Genomic DNA, 18,182 nt, shown 5'->3' on the forward strand with positions numbered 1-18,182 from the left:
TGCTCCCCTTCCTGGTGGTGTCTCAGGGTGAACGTTGGGCTCTGCCTCAGGCGATGAGGTTTGGCCTCAAAGCGCATCAGCTCATGGCTGTTGCCTGCAGGTGCCCCATCACCCCCTGGTTAAATCTGCATGGAAGTGAGAGGGGATGGGAAACGCTGTTCCCAATCTTTGGGACTGGGGAGGCGGAAAGGGCATGAGCTCTCCCTAGAGCTGTGTCGGACAGGGTGTCCTGTTTGGTAAGGATTGGGAAGAGAAGTGGCTCTGCTTTGGAAGAGTCAGTCTGGTTTAGCCATCGGATTTCAGCCACCCAACTCAAGTCACCCTGCTGCCTTTTGGCCTGTGCATTCTTTTAGAAGTGGGTGCAGATGGCAGCGAAAGGCTGTCCTCCTGCACCTGCCTGCGGGGCCATGGGATGTCCAACCCAGTGGAAAACTGGGTCTCTGGTGTCTCTGAGGGAGCAGCTCTGAGAGCATTGGCTGTGCTGGAGGTAGGCTCTGGCGCTGCCGGCGGAAGCACAGAAGCCGCCCCGTGCTCCTGTTAAAAATGAGCTGAAAGCTGACAGAGCTGCTGTGCTTTGTGGCTGGGAGCGAGGCGTATAAATAGCAGCAGTATCAAGGTTAGAGAATGTGCTTTCCTGAAAGAGCTCGAGCCACCCTTGTAATCCACCCTGAGCAGTGAGATCATCGCTCGCAAGTACAGAGGAGGAGGAAGAGAAGCTCGGTTTTTATTTATACTTTGCCTCATGTTTAACTTTGTCCTTTTGCTTGAAATCTGTTCACCAGAGCAACTGCTAGCAGGCAGGTCTTGGAGCCAGGGCGGCTTTGAGAAAGGCTCTGCTCTTAGAAAGTGAGCTGAGAGCGAGGTGAGGGGATGGGAGCTGGTCGATGACGAAGAACGGTGCGATGGCTGTAATTAGGTGCCTTGCCTCCCACTCTGACAAACCAGCAATCTGTGCAGTAAGCATATTTTCTTAGAGCTCTCTGAGTGAATGTCAGACACCAAAATATCTCAAGTTACTTGACTGATGTTATTCTTGCAAGAGTTGTAAAAATACATGCACAGCATCACCCAGCTGATTGAATTACCGCTGCCCTGCCGTACCTCCAGCCTTGGATCCAAGCCCTGGTGCATCCGTTTAGAACAACTGCAGGAGGTTCATGCTTTGGTGAAACCTTGACAATGTCTAAAACATATATATATATAAATATTTTTCTGCCCGCAGTGAAGTCACCCTCAGTAGGTGACTGAATAGGTCACCCCATGACTTTATTTCACATGAGCGACACCGTAGAGCAATTAAAATAAATGGCAAATGGTAGTAGGATCTGCAAACAGCCTCTGTGTTGCTTTAGGGATTATAATGCAACATCCGTTTGTTCAGCAGAATAAATTGCTATTGCTTCGTAACCTCGTCGTTTGTATTATTGTATACAAAGTTTCAGAGCATGTTGAAAGACCAGCATATTAAGTGATTAAACTCTGATGGTGGGTGTGAGAATTTTGATTTATGCAATGCATACATTTCATCTCGAGTCATAATTTGTCTATTTTTAAATGGTCTCTTTGGACGAGGGCTGCGGGAGTCTCTTGTTTATTTCTCAGAGCTGCTCACCATTTTGTACTGAAGTTGAAAGAAGTTGCTGGCTTCTCCGGAAGGTGCTGGGAGCCTTTGCTTTCATCCATTTGCTTCTGGAAAAAGCAGAAAGTTGTGGTTTTTCTACAATGTCCTGGGCTCCATCCTCAACTACCGTCCAGCTGCCTCCCTTATCTCCTGGATATATATTTTTATCAACACTGAATTGATACTTCAGCTGCTTTTTATCCCTCCATTCAATAATTTTTCAAGCAATAGAGCAGAGTGTAAGCCAGCTTCCTCCTGGAGCGCCAGGTGAAGCAGCCAGCTCAGCGTGCTCAGACTGAAGGTCAGCATCTCCTTGCCAAGCAGGTGACGCTGCCGAGTGTATGGGCAGTTCATTATGAAGCATTGGTTGAGTTATAGTTCCACCAATGCAAACAAGGACCCTGATTGTAGGAGAACACCTTAACATCAGTCTAAGACACTTCTCCATCAGTTATTTATGAAGGGGAAAAAAAAACCCACTCTTTTATAAAGATACATAGAGAGACTCATTGCACTTGGCTGAATCACAAAGGCTGAGCAGTGCTCCTCTCAGCTCTGCGTTAATGGATTGAGGGCAGGCCCCAGAGATAGCTTTAAACACACAAATTATTCAATCAGTGCTGAGTGCACTCTGTCAAGCAAATCTCTTCAGATTATCTCTTTATACAAAAGCAGATTTTTTGTTCTTTTTTTTTCATGCTACTGCATTCTGTTGAGATGAAAAAACCATTTAGCATTAGTTCTCTTTAAACTAAAAGAGGGGAGATGTAGGTTAGATATTAGGAAGAAAATCTTTACTCTGAGGGTAGTGAGGCGCTGGCACAGGCTGCCCAGAGAGCTGTGGGTGCCCCATCCCTGGAGGCACTCAAGGCCAGGTTGGATGGGGCCCTGGACCTGAGCTGGTGGGGGACAGCCAGTCCATGGCAGGGGGTGGGGCTGTGTGGGCTTTTAGATCCCTTCTAACCCAAACAATTCTGTGATTCTAGGATTCTGGCGCTGCACAGGTTTGGCAGCGTGAAGAAATATCCTGTGCAAATGCTTCGTACAAACATGTTTCCCTACAGAGCATTGAGAATAGCCTGACATACAACCATTTTCTGAATTAATCCCTTGCAAAAATGTCTTTGTTAAATGCAACATCTCTCAGAACTATTGTTGGTGAAAGTACTGTGAAATTTGCAACAGTTCTTACGCCGATTCCTCGGTAACTTGCAAAATCCCGCTCTCCAAGTGAAACCCAGGGTCCGTATTGCAGCCAGGATCCATTTTTGTTACAGCAAAACTACAAATCCTTTAGGATATGAGTTCCCAGCTGGAACTTTTTTTTCTTTTATGAACCTGGCTATTTAGAAAATGCCTTAAAGAGAACTCATTAGTTTTCATTGCACTGTATGCATTTAACCAGCTAAACAAGCTAATGTGCAGCACTTCATTTCCTAATTTGGCTTTGAAGCCGTTGCAGCAGAAGTATCAATTACATTCTGTCAAATGCAAACATTAACATAACTGTATGAAGCAATCATGTTTCTAACAACAGCAAGCTCTGCCCAGAGGACCAAAATAAATAAAATTCATAGAGCAAGAGGTAACGCTTTTCTTTATGGCGAGATTAAGGCTGGCGAGCGTTGGTTTGTTTTCCTCTCCGGGGACGGGGAGCACTGCCTGTGGGGCTGCCGGGGCCAACCTGGCCCCATAGTGCAACTATCAGCAGCTCAGCCAGGGCACAGCCTCGTCACAGTGGGTGTGGATTTCTGCATGCAACTCCCGCTGTTATTAATGGTTAATTAACGTGCAATTTGCAGAAAGAGATGAAACTCGGACCTCGGCGGTGCACCATGAGCGCTCACACAGGCTTATCGTTTGAAGAAATACCAGGGTGACACGAAGGGTGGATGGCAGAAAATAAGTGCGGCGTGAATCAGCTGCCCCTTGTTTATCACACGGCACTGTGGTGGGAAGACGTTCACCTCCAGCGACTGCTGCCTCCTGCCAACAACAAAAGTCGCGTTTGATAAATTATTAGTGGAGATGTTCTCAGTGGCTTTGCTTAGATTTTACTCCTCTTGCGCAAATTGCAGATTAGGAAAGCATTAAGTAACAACAGTGTGGCTAAAGTATTACACATCGCCCTGGCTATTAGCCAGAGAATGTAGCATGCAAAAGCTGACATTGCCTAAGAAATCAAATATAGCTCTGGTCAGCACAGAAAATGACTCTTCCCTACCACCAAAGGTAGTTGCTTGGTTTCTGTTGTGTCACCCAGTGTCTTGCAGCAGAAAACTGTTCATTCTGAGGCTTTCTTTTCCTTTTTCTTTTTCTTCTCTTAACTTCCAGGTAGTGACAAAGCCACAAACATTTAGATGAATCACAGAAACCATAAATGTAATTGAGTGTAAAGCCATTGTTGGGCTTTGTGATGAGATCCCCATCCAGTCTCAACTTGTCAGAGTGGTAGTCTTACAGAGGTTTATATACTGCAAAGTTTCTTTGCCATTCTGTCATCTGGGGGCAAAGTACTGACATAATCATCGAATCATAGAATAAAGTGGGGCAGAAGCACCAGCATAATTTGGGACAGAAGTCTGCACAGTGTTCTCTTGCCCGGTGACAATGACTTTGCAGTGTGAGGCCTGGTGTGAGTAAGTGCTTCCTCTGGTGAGTAAAGGCAGCAGTGTAAAGCTGACCATGTTCACCCCTGTGTCTTAGTGACAAAGCAGAGGGACAACAGCACCCAAGCTCCAGGCAAAAGTGTGAAACCCATTCTGGTCCATGTGTGAACTGTTGCCTGAGCAGCATGGTGGTGAACCCACTCCTCTACATACCAATATGTGTGCACAAACCGCCTGTGTTTGTCAGGCCAACAGGCCCGCTTGTGCCCCAGAAGCACTGGCAGATGCCTACAGAGGTGCAGGGAGCAGGGCAAGTGCCTTTCAAGCTCCCCCTGGGATGTTCCTGCTGTGGCACAAGGACAACATGGCTCACTGAGGTCCACCTTGGCATTTAGCCATCTTCCAAGGACCTTCCCGTGAGAAAGGGTCTTTGACTCTGTTCTTTCAGGTCTCAAGGTCCTGCAGCAGTGAGCTCCAGAGTGGAATGCCATTAAAGGCCTTTTACTGGAAAGAGGATGTTCTCCAAAACACGAGAAAATGACAGGAGCTCCTGCAGAGGACCAACTGGCCTTGTGTCCGTGGGAGGTCACCCTGGGAGATGGCTGCGGAGCCCCGGGTGGCAGAGGCCTGGCAGAAAGGCTTAATCAGCGAGCTCGTGGGATTTTGTATCACAGGTCTTGTGATCCTTAATATGTGAGAGCCCGTCTGCCAAAGTTAATGATCTCCAGGAGATTTCCAGTTCTCATGGGAGGAAGAAAGAGCCAGTGCCCAGTCCTCGCTGTTTAGGGATTTGAAAGGATGTGTCCTGTGAACCCTTTGGACTGTTCCCTGCTTGTCACCAGTGTCCCGACCAGATGCTCTGTGCTGTACAGGCATGCTTGAGCAGTTGCCTCATTATGGCAGGCAGAGCTTTGTCCTTTTATCTGAGCAGCTGGCAAAACAATAAATTAAAAAATAAGGCCAAGTCAGCAAATAGCTTTCTTTCCACATACATGAGGTTAGAGGAACTGCTCCCCCTCCTCCAGAATGATTTCCTGACTTAGTAACATTTTTCTCAATCTTCTCTTCTTCTTTTTCTCCAGGCGTGTGAGGAAAAGCGGGACGTGCGGCCTGGCCGGAGGGGAGGACCTCGCCACAACATGCTGCGGCCCAGCCGGCTTGTGACCGTGTGCTAACCACAGCCATGGCCCCAGGAGGCCTCTCCCCATCATGGAGCAAGGATGGTGCCACTGCACCATGGGGAGAGGCTCTCAGCCCATCAGGATGGGCCCCTGACCATGAGAGAACCCCTCCCCGTGCTGTGGGATGGTTGTGTGGATGTACTTGCAAGCGTGTTGATAGTATGATCCACACTGGGCCATCTTGGAGCCAGGATTTCTGTGCTAGAGGGGATGTGCTGGAGGCACATCTCACCTCAGTTCAGTGCTGCGTGTGGTTTGGAGTCTTTCGGCTGCTGGCCATGGGTAGGGCTGTCCTCGTGGGGCTCAGTGGGTGAGCAGGGACCGGGCTGGCCCGTGATGCACATCCTGCTCACACATGTGGGCATGAGTCAGAGCCCGAGAGGAAGAGGCCTCGCCCAGCACAGAGCGGTGCTGGGCACTGGGTGAGGTGCTGACAGAGGTGGCCACCTGTCACTGCTGGCAGCACCTGCACACTGCTGGCTCACGTTCAATCGAGCATTGACTAACATCTCCAGATCCTTTTTCCTTCACATAGCTTTCCAGCCACTCTGCCCCAAGCCTGTAGTGTTACCTGGGGTTGTTGTGACCAAAGGGCAGGATCCAGCACTTGGTCTTGTTGAATTTCATACCATTGGTCTCAGCCCAGCAATCCAACATATCAAGATCCATCTGTAGGGTCTTCCTACCCTGAGGCAGCTTGGTGTCATCTGCAAACTTACTGAGGGTGCACTCAATTTACTCATCCATGTCATCAATAAAGATATTAAACAGGATGGGCCCCAATACTGATCCCTGGGGAACACCACTCGTGACCACTCATAGACCTCCCAGACTTCCTCCTGCAGCTAGTGTGTGCTGATCCACACCCATAACAGGTAGAAACCTCTGGAAAAGCGATGCAGTCTTCACCTCTCTTCTTCCCTTTGGCTTGGCCTCAGTCTTGCTATTTTCTGCAGCCATCAGCTGCTCTTTACCCAGGTGCTAATCTCAGTGGGGCACTGGAACAGCTGAGATGGCCCCGACAGCCGCCCGCCGCCTTCCCAGGAAACAGGTGTCCAGATCTTTTGACCCCTGTGAATGTTTGTGTTTGATTATTTCTGGAAATATACCACTGTGGCCTTAGTGCAGTTTCTCCAGAAATGAGATTCATCTTTGCTAGGAAGCTGTTGTGTGTCTCAAGCAAAGGTCAAGCTGAATAGTTTTGGAAAGTGCTCCAGTTGCAAGGGGCTCCAGGGCCATGTGAGTGGAAGCGTGTCCATGGCTTGGCAAGTAATCAGAAAGCCCCAAAAGTCCACTGCTCTTCTCAGAGTCAATGGGATGACATGCAGGGAGTAATGCTGGGTAGGACTGCAGCCAGCGGTAGATGGAACGCGGTCTCGCAGCTGTGGCTTTAAAAGGGCAATTGATTCATTTGGAAACAACTAGCACGTGTGGCCTCATAAGAGGCAGGAGAATTTAATCTCACCACATGCCAAAGTACAGTAGAGCAGTGAGATTTTTCCAGTGACCATCACATCAAACAACCAGCAAGACACTGCAACAATGCACCTTCCTTAGGTATGTCTGCAGGCTCCAAAGCACATGTGTAGCCCTTGAAAACAAAGGGAGAAATTCTTCAGTTAAAGACCTCATTGGGAGGGATTAAGTCTGGGAAGCAATCAAACAAAACAAAATAAAGTATGCAGCTAATGATCCAGGCTGCTGCAGCAGTTCAAAGTAAGGATAGATAAATATCATTCTGAGTGAATATAGAAAATGCATGTTCTGGAAAGACACAAGAGTTAAGACACTGGAGTTAAATCCAGCTGGCGACCGGTCATGAGTGGTGTTCCCCAGGGTCGGTGCTGGGGCCTGTCCTCTTCAATATCTTTATTAATGACCTGGATGAGGGCATCAAGAGCACCCTCACTAAGTTTGCAGATGACACCAAGCTGGCAGGAAGTGTCGATCTGCCTGGGGGGTAGAGAGGCCCTACAGAGAGATCTGGACAGGCTGGATCTCTGGGCTGAAGCCAGTGGGATGAGGTTCAACAAGACGAAGTGCCGGGTCCTGCACTTCAGCCACAACAACCCCAGGCAATGCAACAGGCTTGGGGCAGAGTGGCTGGAAAGTTGTGTGGAGGAAATGGACCTGGGGGTATTAGTCGATGCTTGGCTGAGCATGAGCCAGCAGTGTGCCCAGGTGGCCAAGAAGGCCAATGGCATCCTGGCTTGTATCAGAAAGTGTTGCCAGTAGGAGTAGGGAAGTCATTCTCCCTCTGTACTCAGCCTTAGTGAGGCCCCACCTTGAGTACTGTGTCCAGTTTTGGGCCTCTCACTGCAAAAAAGACATTGAGGCCCTGGAGCGTGTTCAGAGGAGGGTGACGAAGCTGGTGAGGGGTCTGGAGCACAGGCCTTATGAGGAGCGGCTGAGGGAGCTGGGATTGTTCAGTCTGGAGAAGAGGAGGCTCAGGGGAGACCTTATCACTCTCTATAACTACCTGAAGGGAGGTTGTAGTGAGCTGGGGGTCGGCCTCTTCTCTCTTGTAACTGGTGACAGGACGAGGGGAAATGGCCTCAAGTTGCGCCAGGGGAGATTTAGGCTGGACATTAGGAAATACTACTTTTCTGAAAGAGCGGTCAGGCGCTGGAACAGGCTGCCCAGGGAGGTGGTGGAGTCACCGTCCCTGGAGGTGTTCAAGAAACGTTTAGATATAGTGTTGAGAGACATGGTTTAGTGGGGTTATTGGTGGTAGGTGGATGGTTGGACTAGGTGATCTTGTAGGTCTTTTCCAACCTAGCTAATTCTATGATTCTACAATTCTCCAAGGAGCTGGTGTTTCCCCTTATAGGCCAGATGAGGATGCTCCTTTTGACAAGGACATGCAGCCCGCACGAGCCCTCCGGAGCCATCTCATATCATAGAATCTTAGAATCATTAGGACTGGAAATGACCTCTAAGGTCACCTAGTCCAACCATCAGTCCATCTCCACCATACCCACTAAACAATGTCCCTCAGTGCCACATCTCCATGTTTCTTGAATACCTCCGGGGACAATGACTCCACCACCTCCCTGGGCAGTCTGTGCCAATGCATTACCACTCTTTATCCCAGTTGCCCCTCCTTTGCTAGGAGATTGTCAAAAAACACCCCTGTGGGTCCTACCCCACTGGTGCAAGTTAGAAAGGCTTCACTCAAACCAGATGTTGCTGAGTAGCAGGGAGCTGCCACGAAGCCCTGGCAGCAGTGTCCACTGCAGATACAAGCCAGGACCCATGCACAGGGCATCTGGTCCTGCAGATGCCATGTGCAGAATATCCCAGCCAGATCTTTGGGGTATATGAGGAAATTACTCTGGCATGAACTATAATGCAACCGTACTAAGGACGCATTCAGGGGTTCTGCTCTGACATAAATTATAACACAACCATTGTCACCTGGAGCAAGCCCAGCCTCCTCCTGCCGAGCAGCTGCATTGCCATCCTGCTGGGTGAAACCTAGAGATCCAGACTTGCTTTTCTCTCTGTGGACACTGAGCAGCAACACAGGGAAAATTCTCCCAGTGCATGCAACATTCCTGTGTAAATCATTGGGAGCTGCAGAGTCTGGCCTCAAGTCAGGATTTCAGGATTTGACCCAATTTAACCTTGGCATAAATGGTTGCCCAATTCCATTTTTTTTTTTTTTTTGAGGCTGAACAATTAACTTTCAAAACAGCTTTAAAGAAAAAAAAAAAGGCTTGAGTTCAGAAGTGCTGTGCTAGCCAGCAATGTTTTGTTAAAGTTACTTCCACTATTATGGTATTTGTTGGCGTCAGCACTTTGTGTGAAGTAAAGTGCCGCTCTGGGCTCTTCATCGAGGGCAGAGCTGTGTGAGCCCAGGGCAGAAGTCTGACTCTTCCCATATTCAGCACCCAGGCGTGGTAGTTCCTGTTATCAAATTCAGCCATCAGGATCTGGGTTTTTTTAGTCACTGCAGCAAAACTCAGCCACGTGCAAAATGAAAGCTTTGCTCACTGCTCACAGCCATGGGGCCTAGTGGCAAAGCTTTAGCAGTGAGGCTTCAGGGAGAAATGGAAGACAGGAAGACACGGGTGGTCTTTACAACATTGCATAGGGTTGAGCTTGGCCCAAGGGGCTGACCCTCTCTCTGCCCCTTCTGGCTTCCATGCAGTGAGAGGGTCTTGCTTCTCCAGCCGCTTCCAGGAGGCTCTTTCACAGGGCTGATGCAGATGAAAAGCTTTTCTTCCCCTTGCTTTCCACCCACAACAAAAGGCATCATCTCAGCCTTAAAGATTTTATTGTTTTAATTACTCCACTTTATTTTGGAGTTCACTGTGCCATTACTTGTTAACACATTTAATAGAGCACAGGGGATGCCAGCACCATTCAAGCCTGACATCTCATTTCACCTCAATGCTCACTTGTAATCCTGCACTGAGCAGCCCCATGGCTTCAGACCCAGCCCAGCAGCACTGCCACAAACCATGGTCTGGCTGTGGTGGCAGCTGCTGCAATGGGAGGATAAGCATCAGAAGTCACTGCTGACCCTGCTGTGCCCGTTGGGCAAATCCAAGTGTATTTCCAGGGAGGGGAAAAACTGGTTTTATTACCCCTAGGGCAAATAAGCACATCATTTCTTTTCAGTTTAGCATAGAATTGGCAGGATGGCCACTTGCTGGTTGTTAACCAGGAGTGGGTTTTAATAAATATTTAAAAGTGCTTTTGCTTAGTTGTGATTAAAAACTTTATTCCCATCACAGAAGATGAATATGTTGACGAATCAAAGCAGTTTTTGAGATTTAGATGTAGGGTCTTGATTTCTTCTCCCTCAGAGATCGTCCTCAAGATTTGGCTCCAGAATTTCAGCAATTCCAGCTATGAGACACCCCCCCATGCTCTCCAGCCATGCTTTCCCTTGCAAAGGACAGCAAAAATGAGAGCAAATGGTGATTTCAGCAATAGCAAAAATCTCAGATTCATGCTGGAAACCCTTTACTTTTAGCCTTTTACTTCCCTGCTCCCACTCTGCCTGTGACTCAGTGCTGTCTCCGCGCAGCAGTGTAACTCCAGGCGCACCATCTCTCTCCAAATATTACAACTGTCGGGCAAACAGATTGCTCACTGCTACCCATGTGCAGCTGAAGGGATTACAGTGTAGATTAGGATCAGGATTGCCTTCCTAAATATTCTAAGCCTCAAAACAGGTGTAAGGGGAAAACACGTGAGGGAAATTATTTGCCACTGGAGAATCTCTCCTGGAGGAATTGTTGGATAAATACTAGCTGGAGATTGGGATCAGCAGCTGCCGAGCTGGGCTTTTCCCATTGGAGGCAGCCTGGGAGCAGTGTTATGGGCTGCAGGCCCGTGCAAAGCAATAACGCCGCTGCATGTGTGCATTGTGGTAATTGCCCGTGCACTCACGTGCTGCGTCCTGAGAGATGCTGGTAAAATGGCAAATAACAAAGGAATGGGAAAGGAGCTGCCCCTCTCCTTTGCAGGAGAAGCAGACAAAACAGGGCACTCATAGCTGGAGGACGAGTTAGAGAACGGAGTGAAAAGCAGTGCAGCATCCCCGGGACTGATGCATCTGTACAGCCTTTTGTTGAGATAATCCAGAGTGTGCTGAGGTGCAGAAAGAGCCACAGGTCCAACGTCAAGATGTACTTTGTTACAAGGGCACCTTTGGTACAGAGTATTACCTCTAGCCCGAATGTGTGGTAGATCCGTTTAGATTCTTTCCTTTAATGCATCCATGCTGCATTCAGGTTGGGGCCAGCGTGTACTTCTTGCCTGCTTTTTTCAGCTGGATAGACTTAAGCAAACGGAGATCACATGACTTGCCAAAACCACCCAGTGAGTCACTGGTGCAGCCTAGATTAGATCTCAGGAGCTTTCTAGCTTTGATCTAGCCACAAGACCACATGGCCTCTTTCTATAGTCTTTGATGAAAGGCTACATAAACACAGAGGGGAGTTTACTAAATTTTTGGGAGGTTCGAGTTTTGCCCCTGAGGCAGGCAAAATTGGAACGGGCTATAAACAAGCGCTTTGTGTGTATGTGCTGGAGTAAAGAGGGAAAAGTACACGTCCAAAGAGCTGCGAGGAGAGCTCTGCAGGGGACAGCAGGATGCTCAGGATGGCTGTGCCGTACCTGCCATCTGGGCCTTTCCACAAGAGCTGCTTACCTTATACAGAGAGCTCATTGCGTCATCCTGCAGAAAGTATAAACACATTAAGCAATGTTATTCTCTAAAACATCAACACATGAGCTACTTACAATGGACTAAAAAGTCATTGTTGCTTTGAGGATATATTTGTCCCAAGTGATTCATAACAATCTGTGGCACTGAGGCTACGAAGACTTCTGAAGGATGCCTCCACTTCCAGGCAAGTATCCACGGAAACAAGCCCACAAGTTTGCTTTGTTTGCTTCTTTTTACCTAGGATAACCTTTTAAGCTACTTTGTAGGCAGCCGGGCTCCCCTGGATGACGTTGATCCCCTGTGAGTGCTCAGCTTCGCTCTCTGTACCTGCTGCCCAGGACCGAGAGCAGCTCGGCTGCCCTCTGCTCTCAGCATGGGCCCCGTGGTTGGGCACAGTCTGTCCTCTGCCCTGGGAAAACTCACAGTCACTCATGTCACTATGTTTAAGCCTGTAAATTGCATTTTTTTCGTTGTATTTTTTTCCTGCTCTGACCCCGCTGCCCCTCCAAAATCGGCTCTGACCTGTAGGGAGACCTCCTGAAACATTCTGGGTCCCGTGAAAGCCCCACGGCCGCCTGGCACCGAGCCCTCAGCTCTCAGAGAGCCACGTCATGAGGGCGAAGCAGCGTGTGTGTGTCTGTGTCAACACATAACAAAACACATTGTGCGCACCCTGAGCTCAGGAACTAATACGTGCTCTGGCAGGAAGACAGCTGTACCAGCAAGAGCACAGGGTCATAAGCAAAGGCAATATTATCTCCTAGGGGACTAATAAAGACAAAAGACAAAGCAACTGTTTACTGTACTACTGAGAAGGCAGTGTGGGACACTGCACCAGGGATCACAGCAGCTAGTGTCACACGGATGTTAAGCACAGGTAAATGTTCAACCCAAAAAGCATACAGAAACTCAACCCCAACCCTACCTAACTGTCCTGGGCAATGAGACGAGCATAACAGGCACATCATAGAGACTGTCTGATTTCCTCCTCTCCTGCTTCTCTTGTCTTCTTGATTTGAACACATCTAACAGCATGACCATCAGTTTGTGCTGCCTGTCAAGGTTGGTTGTAGGGGTGCAGGGTCAGTCCCTGAGATCTCCATGCTTCTGCACCAGGACTGGGAGCTGTATGGCTGCCAAGCCCTGAAAGCCTGCACTGCATTAGTGCCCCATACCAGCAGGAAATGTCTTCCTTCTGGTACTGCAAGCCACGAGATGTGATTTATGGAGCGAAGTTCTACTTAATAAAACTGGAAATGAGATACTGATGGGCAGCTGTGAAAAGACCACCTCGCTGCACAAGAGAACAGCGCATTCAGTCCTCCAGTCACCTCTTCGCGGCTTAGAGGAGGAAACCCCACCAGGATTTTAATTCAGTGCACTGTTGGTTTGGTCACTTCACCCAGCCAACAGCAGCTCCCTGGAGCTGAAAAAACAAAACACAAGCTTTTTCCTTAAACTTTGCACAGCCCTGGGTAACCCAAGAGAGAGCCTCCTTCTTGCTGAATTGGAAGGACTAATCGCTTAGTCTGAAAATTAGAAGTTGCTGTTGTACAGCAGATCATAATCAGATTTATCTCATGCAAGTAGATTAGAACACTAATTGTCAGCCTATGCATGCAGTGCACACATACATCTGTGAACATAAAGACACATGTCTGTATTCAGGAGTGCACACAAGGTTGAACCCAAAACCCAAATGGAGAGGTTATTGCTGCCTGGTGTGGAATGGAGGATCTCCACATTTGTGGTGCTGGACAATCACTGCTTCATCACCGGCTTTGGCTGCTTCAGACATCTGGGCTTGTCTGTAAAGATGGTATCTTGGAGGTGGAGGATTGGGCAAAGCTTGTGGTGCTGGAACAACAGTTAAGCCGTAGACAAGTGCATGGCCTGGTAGGAGTGGAAGAGATTGCGCTGGAGATTGGGTTCCTGCCAGTGAAACTTTAGTAGCCAAGGGGCAAGCTAAGTCCTTGTGACCTTGTGGTCAAATTTCTAGCCGCAGCTTCTGGAAGAGAGAATCCAAGTGATGCTGGTGCCCTTGCTGAAGTCAGCAGACCTGAGGAACATGTATCATTGTCAGAAGCCCAAGCACAGGCTGACAAACTTCGTCACTTCTTGGAGACAGAGGCTGGTGCATCACATTACTTCACTGTGACTGATGGAACCGAGACCTCTGCGGAGCAGCAGAGAGCACCGTCCTGGGGACACAGATCACAGACTTTTTTTAGTTATGACATGAGTGAAGGCGTGATCACCACACCGAGGGTGGGCTGAACACACTCTCTCACTTCAGGGTCATTACAACACATTGCCAATCCTGTCCTTTGGTGTTCCCACTTCATACAAATTAATGCTACCACGACTGTTTTTTTGTGGTTCCCTTGTGTCTAAGTTTTGTGTATATATGTGTATGTGTGTGTCTACATGCACAAATTTAAAGCAGTTGCTGGCACAGTTGGCTGGAAACATAAATGTAAAATGAGAAGTGTTAATGAAAACTGGAATTTAGCCAAGAATATTCTGCCGGATGGAGATGGAAAATAGATCTGTAGGGTAAGAAACAGCCTGTTCAGAAAGAGATGTAGAAAGAGCAATATAACACAAAGAAGCGACGTATAAGCAGGGAAGAAAAGAGGAAACGGAATGGCAATGATTATAAACTACAAGCTAAAACAATGCAAGGGATTGATAAAAGGAAACCAAAGGATTAATAGACTATCAACAGCCAGCAGAGTTAAAGCAATAATGCAGAAAACATTCCAAAAATCCTGTTAGGAACAATGCTGCCTGCTCTCCCAAATACATCCCCGTGGCAGTATAGGCCAATTGCTAAATGCAGATGGTAAAGTCATAAACAGTGGTGCAAAAAAGGCAGAAATGTTCAATAGCTATTTCTTCTGTGCATTTGGAAAGGAGCAGGATATTCATCCCATATGATGTTGCGGATGGAGTAGAGCGTTTACCATCTGGAACAAAGGAGGATGTGAGGCAGCATCTGCTAAAATTAAACGTTTTTCACATCATCTGGCCTGGCTATCTTTGTGTCTTAAAGGAGCCAGCTAAAGCACTTGGTGAAGTTTTATATTTACAAATCTGGGGAAATTCCAAAGACATGGGGGAGTGCCAGGGCAGATCTGGGACTTCACAAGCCTCAGTGGGAGACTCTGGGGAGCAATCGACTGGTTAGCAGGACAGCATCCCTCGACAGACTCATCAGATGTTAATTCAGGCCTCCAACAACAAGGAATTAGAGGCTAAAAATAAAAGCAGCACTAATCAGCCGGGTTTCATGGAAGGTAAGTCTTGTTAGATAAACCTGTTGTCTTCTTTTTTCAGACAAGATTAGAGATCTGGTTGACACAGTACTCTTGGCTTTCTCCACCACATGACAGCTTGATTAATGAGCTCACATTGTGCAGGATGAGTAGGGCACATACCACCTGGATTAAGGCTTGGCTGAGTGACAGATGTGAAAATGTAGTTATTGATGGGGAAATAGTGACAGGCCAAAAATGTTCAACAGGGTAAAGCCAGCCACATGGAGCTCAGTGCTTCTGCAGCTGCAGACTGACTAGCTCACAATTCTCTGTTCTACAGTGGAGGGTTTGAGAGCCCAGCATTGCACGTGTGCCTTGGCAAGGTCTGTCTCATCTGTTTTCATAGCACTGGGATGCATCTGCACAATTACTTCCATTAATCAGATGGAAAAGCAGGGAGGCAATGGAGATGGGCTGATATTTCAGGAAGCTGTGAGAAATGATGGATGATGAGAAATCAACTGCTGTCCTAAGGGGCAGCCTGCACACGCAATGCCATACTTCTGGCCTGACAAACCCACCCAGGCCAGCAAGCAAATCAGTAGCAGAGCTGGGAAGAGAGCTCAGCAGTCACTGGCTCTGGGCCTGACCCAGGCTGACTCACTTATCTTACACATGTTGCATCTTTTCCATGCAAGGAGCAGGCACTGACATCAGCAGAGCCCAGAACTCCTCCCGCTGGCCAGCATGGGCTCTTTCTCTCTTCCCAGCCAAAGCTCTGACTTCCACCGTCATATCACTGGAGCAGCACCTCATAAAGCAAACAAACAGACAAACACTGCTGAATAGAACTCTGATAGAAGGTGGACGACGCAAGTTCTTGTATGCTCATTCAGTGTTTGCTCTTACTTTATCACTTCATTGTCTCTCCTGACAACTTCACTCTTCAGAAATTGAACTCGATCCTTATGGGTTCCATCCAACTCAGGATATTCTATGATTCACATGGAGGTCAGCTTGTAGGTACTGCACTGTAGGAAGAAGACAGGTAAGGAAAACTCCATTATGTACATTCGTATTTGTTCCTACATCTGGCTCCGAGAGTTTGTGTCTCAGAGCTGCTTCTGTGCTGCAGCTGCTGGCAGCGCCCCATCCTGAAAAGAGGGCAAAACACTCTTTACAGGAAAGGGAAGAGTGAAACAAGGTAAAATTACTGGTTGGAAAACATTTTATATCCTTTGGAAACAAAAAAGATTCATTTCATTTCCTCTGCAGCGCCTCTGCTCGATGTGGGATTGCTGCCAACTATGACATCTCCCCTAGGATCAACAACACAGAGACCAGGAATAACCGACAGCTGGACTCATTCGGGCCTTCCTTTCATGAAAAAAATTACACTGTGATTAATGAGCAAGGCACAGGGCAGAAAGTGAGGCGTTGGGTGTGCTCCAGGGAAAGGCTGGGCTCCCGTGCCTGTCCCAGTCACCATTCCCCACCCATATGGGAGGTCCCCCAAGGTCGAGGTTGCTCCCCACTGCTGTGGTGGTGGCACAGGAGACAGCACAGGAGCAGGGATGTGGATGGGCATACCCTGGCAGGGAGCTAAAGCTCAGTGCCTACAGTGGTACAGGGCAGGCAGGCAAGCAGGAGCTCAGCCTGGCTGCAGAGCTCTTAATAATGTATTCTGGGGCTGTTTTCAGCTGGAACAACCCTCTCTGAGCTATAATTACACCCAGTTGCCCCAGAAAATCAGCTGAAAACTCTAACCCCTTCAGCTGTGTGAGTGCAATGCCAGCAGGCACGCAGCCAGCACACCCTGCTGCTGTTACCCCTGCAAGCCCACCAAGCTGATAGCACTGAGGCCCCAACCATCTCCTGTGGCTGGCTTCTTTTCAGAGACCTCTGCACGCACCCATGCAATCATAGAATCATTGAATCATAGAGTCATAGAATCAATAAGGCTGGAAAAGGCCACTAAGATCATCTAGTCCAACCATCAACCCATCACCACCATGGCCACTAAACCATGTCCCTCAGCGCCACATCTACACATTTCTTGAAAACCTAGGTCCTGTCATCACATGCCAAGAGCACAACAAGGGTGAGAGGAGATGGTGTTGGGCTGGGATTGCCTCCAGGAGGTCCTCAGGGGCTGAGTGTAGCTGGAACATCCTGGAGCAGCGTGAGGCTTCTCCCAGTCACCAGAGATCCCCAGGCAGGGTGGGCAGGGTGAGGAGGCCTTGCTGGCCCCATGCCAGGGACCAGGGCACTTGCTGAGGTGTCCAATACCTCATTTGTTCATTTGCCACACCCGTGTGGCAGTCCTCACCCTGTGGGTGAGGAAAATTGTATTGTTCCTGGTTATCTTGAGATCAAAGCCTAACAGAGTGACATGAGGTCCAGACAAAAGCATTGATGCACAAAGGAAAAAAGATATCCAGGACTCATTTCAGAAGGATAGGGGTGGAGACCCCCTGCTTTACCTGCTTGTGCTGGGACAAAGCTGCAGATGCCACCTTGATGCTCAAACGAGGAGGTGTCAGGGCTGCCATCCTTCTTACAGCTCCAGGGCACCCAGTAAACAGCACCTGCCTTCCTGGTGGATCTGCATAGCTTCAGAACCCACCTGCCCCTGGACATCCTCTAAGAGGGCAGAATTTACCCATTTTCCCAGAAGCTACTTAATGGGATGATTGCAGCTCCTGGTTGAGAGGAGCACAGCTTCACGTCCTTGGGGCTCCAATGGACGCGTTTCTGTTATCAAAATGATGACAAATCCACCTCCCTACCCTCAGGTTCCTACTTCACCATTTCCCGGAAGCATCCCACTACAGTCATTGGCACCACACTGCACCTGAAACTGAAATTTCAACAGAATCAAAGTGTAACTCTCAGTGGTGGTTGCTGATGGAGATGACTGGAGAAGGCAGGGGGTCCTGACTCACTTTCATCCTCTACAAAAAGCTGAACCAAAGTTTCAAGAGCACCAGAGCAGAGCTCAGGTGAGTTGAAACAGCTTTTCCTGGTGAAGAAGCAGCAGGTTGCAGAGGCCTGTGGGGAGATGAGGGATGAGCCTAGGGCTGACAGCACTGCAGCTGTAGCAAGAGGCTCACAGGGATGTGGGCTCTGCAACTGGGATCAGGAATTTTGCAGGAGCAGAATCCACGCATCAATGTGGAGGATGTCCTGAGCCCCCTGTGAGACAATGAACAGGCTGGCAGCAGCTATGGCTGCGGTGCTGAGCAGTGAGCACATCAGAGCAGAGCGCTCTGTTTTTGCTACAAACAGGCTGTGTAATTTTTCCAGATTGCTTGGTGCTGCTTTTTT

The 18,182-nt window shown here is 48.5% G+C and overlaps 1 long non-coding RNA gene across 1 annotated transcript; it reads right to left on the reverse strand.

Annotated features, from left to right (window-relative positions):
• On the reverse strand, nucleotides 13,116–17,898 carry LOC110395080. Its single transcript, XR_002436141.1, has 4 exons — nucleotides 16,446–17,898; nucleotides 15,765–15,886; nucleotides 15,520–15,666; nucleotides 13,116–13,796 (listed from the first exon to the last, which is right to left on the reverse strand). It is a non-coding gene; the product is annotated as an uncharacterized LOC110395080 (long non-coding RNA).

This window comes from Numida meleagris, chromosome 2 (assembly GCF_002078875.1).
Source record: "Numida meleagris isolate 19003 breed g44 Domestic line chromosome 2, NumMel1.0, whole genome shotgun sequence".
NCBI lineage: Eukaryota > Metazoa > Chordata > Aves > Galliformes > Numididae > Numida > Numida meleagris.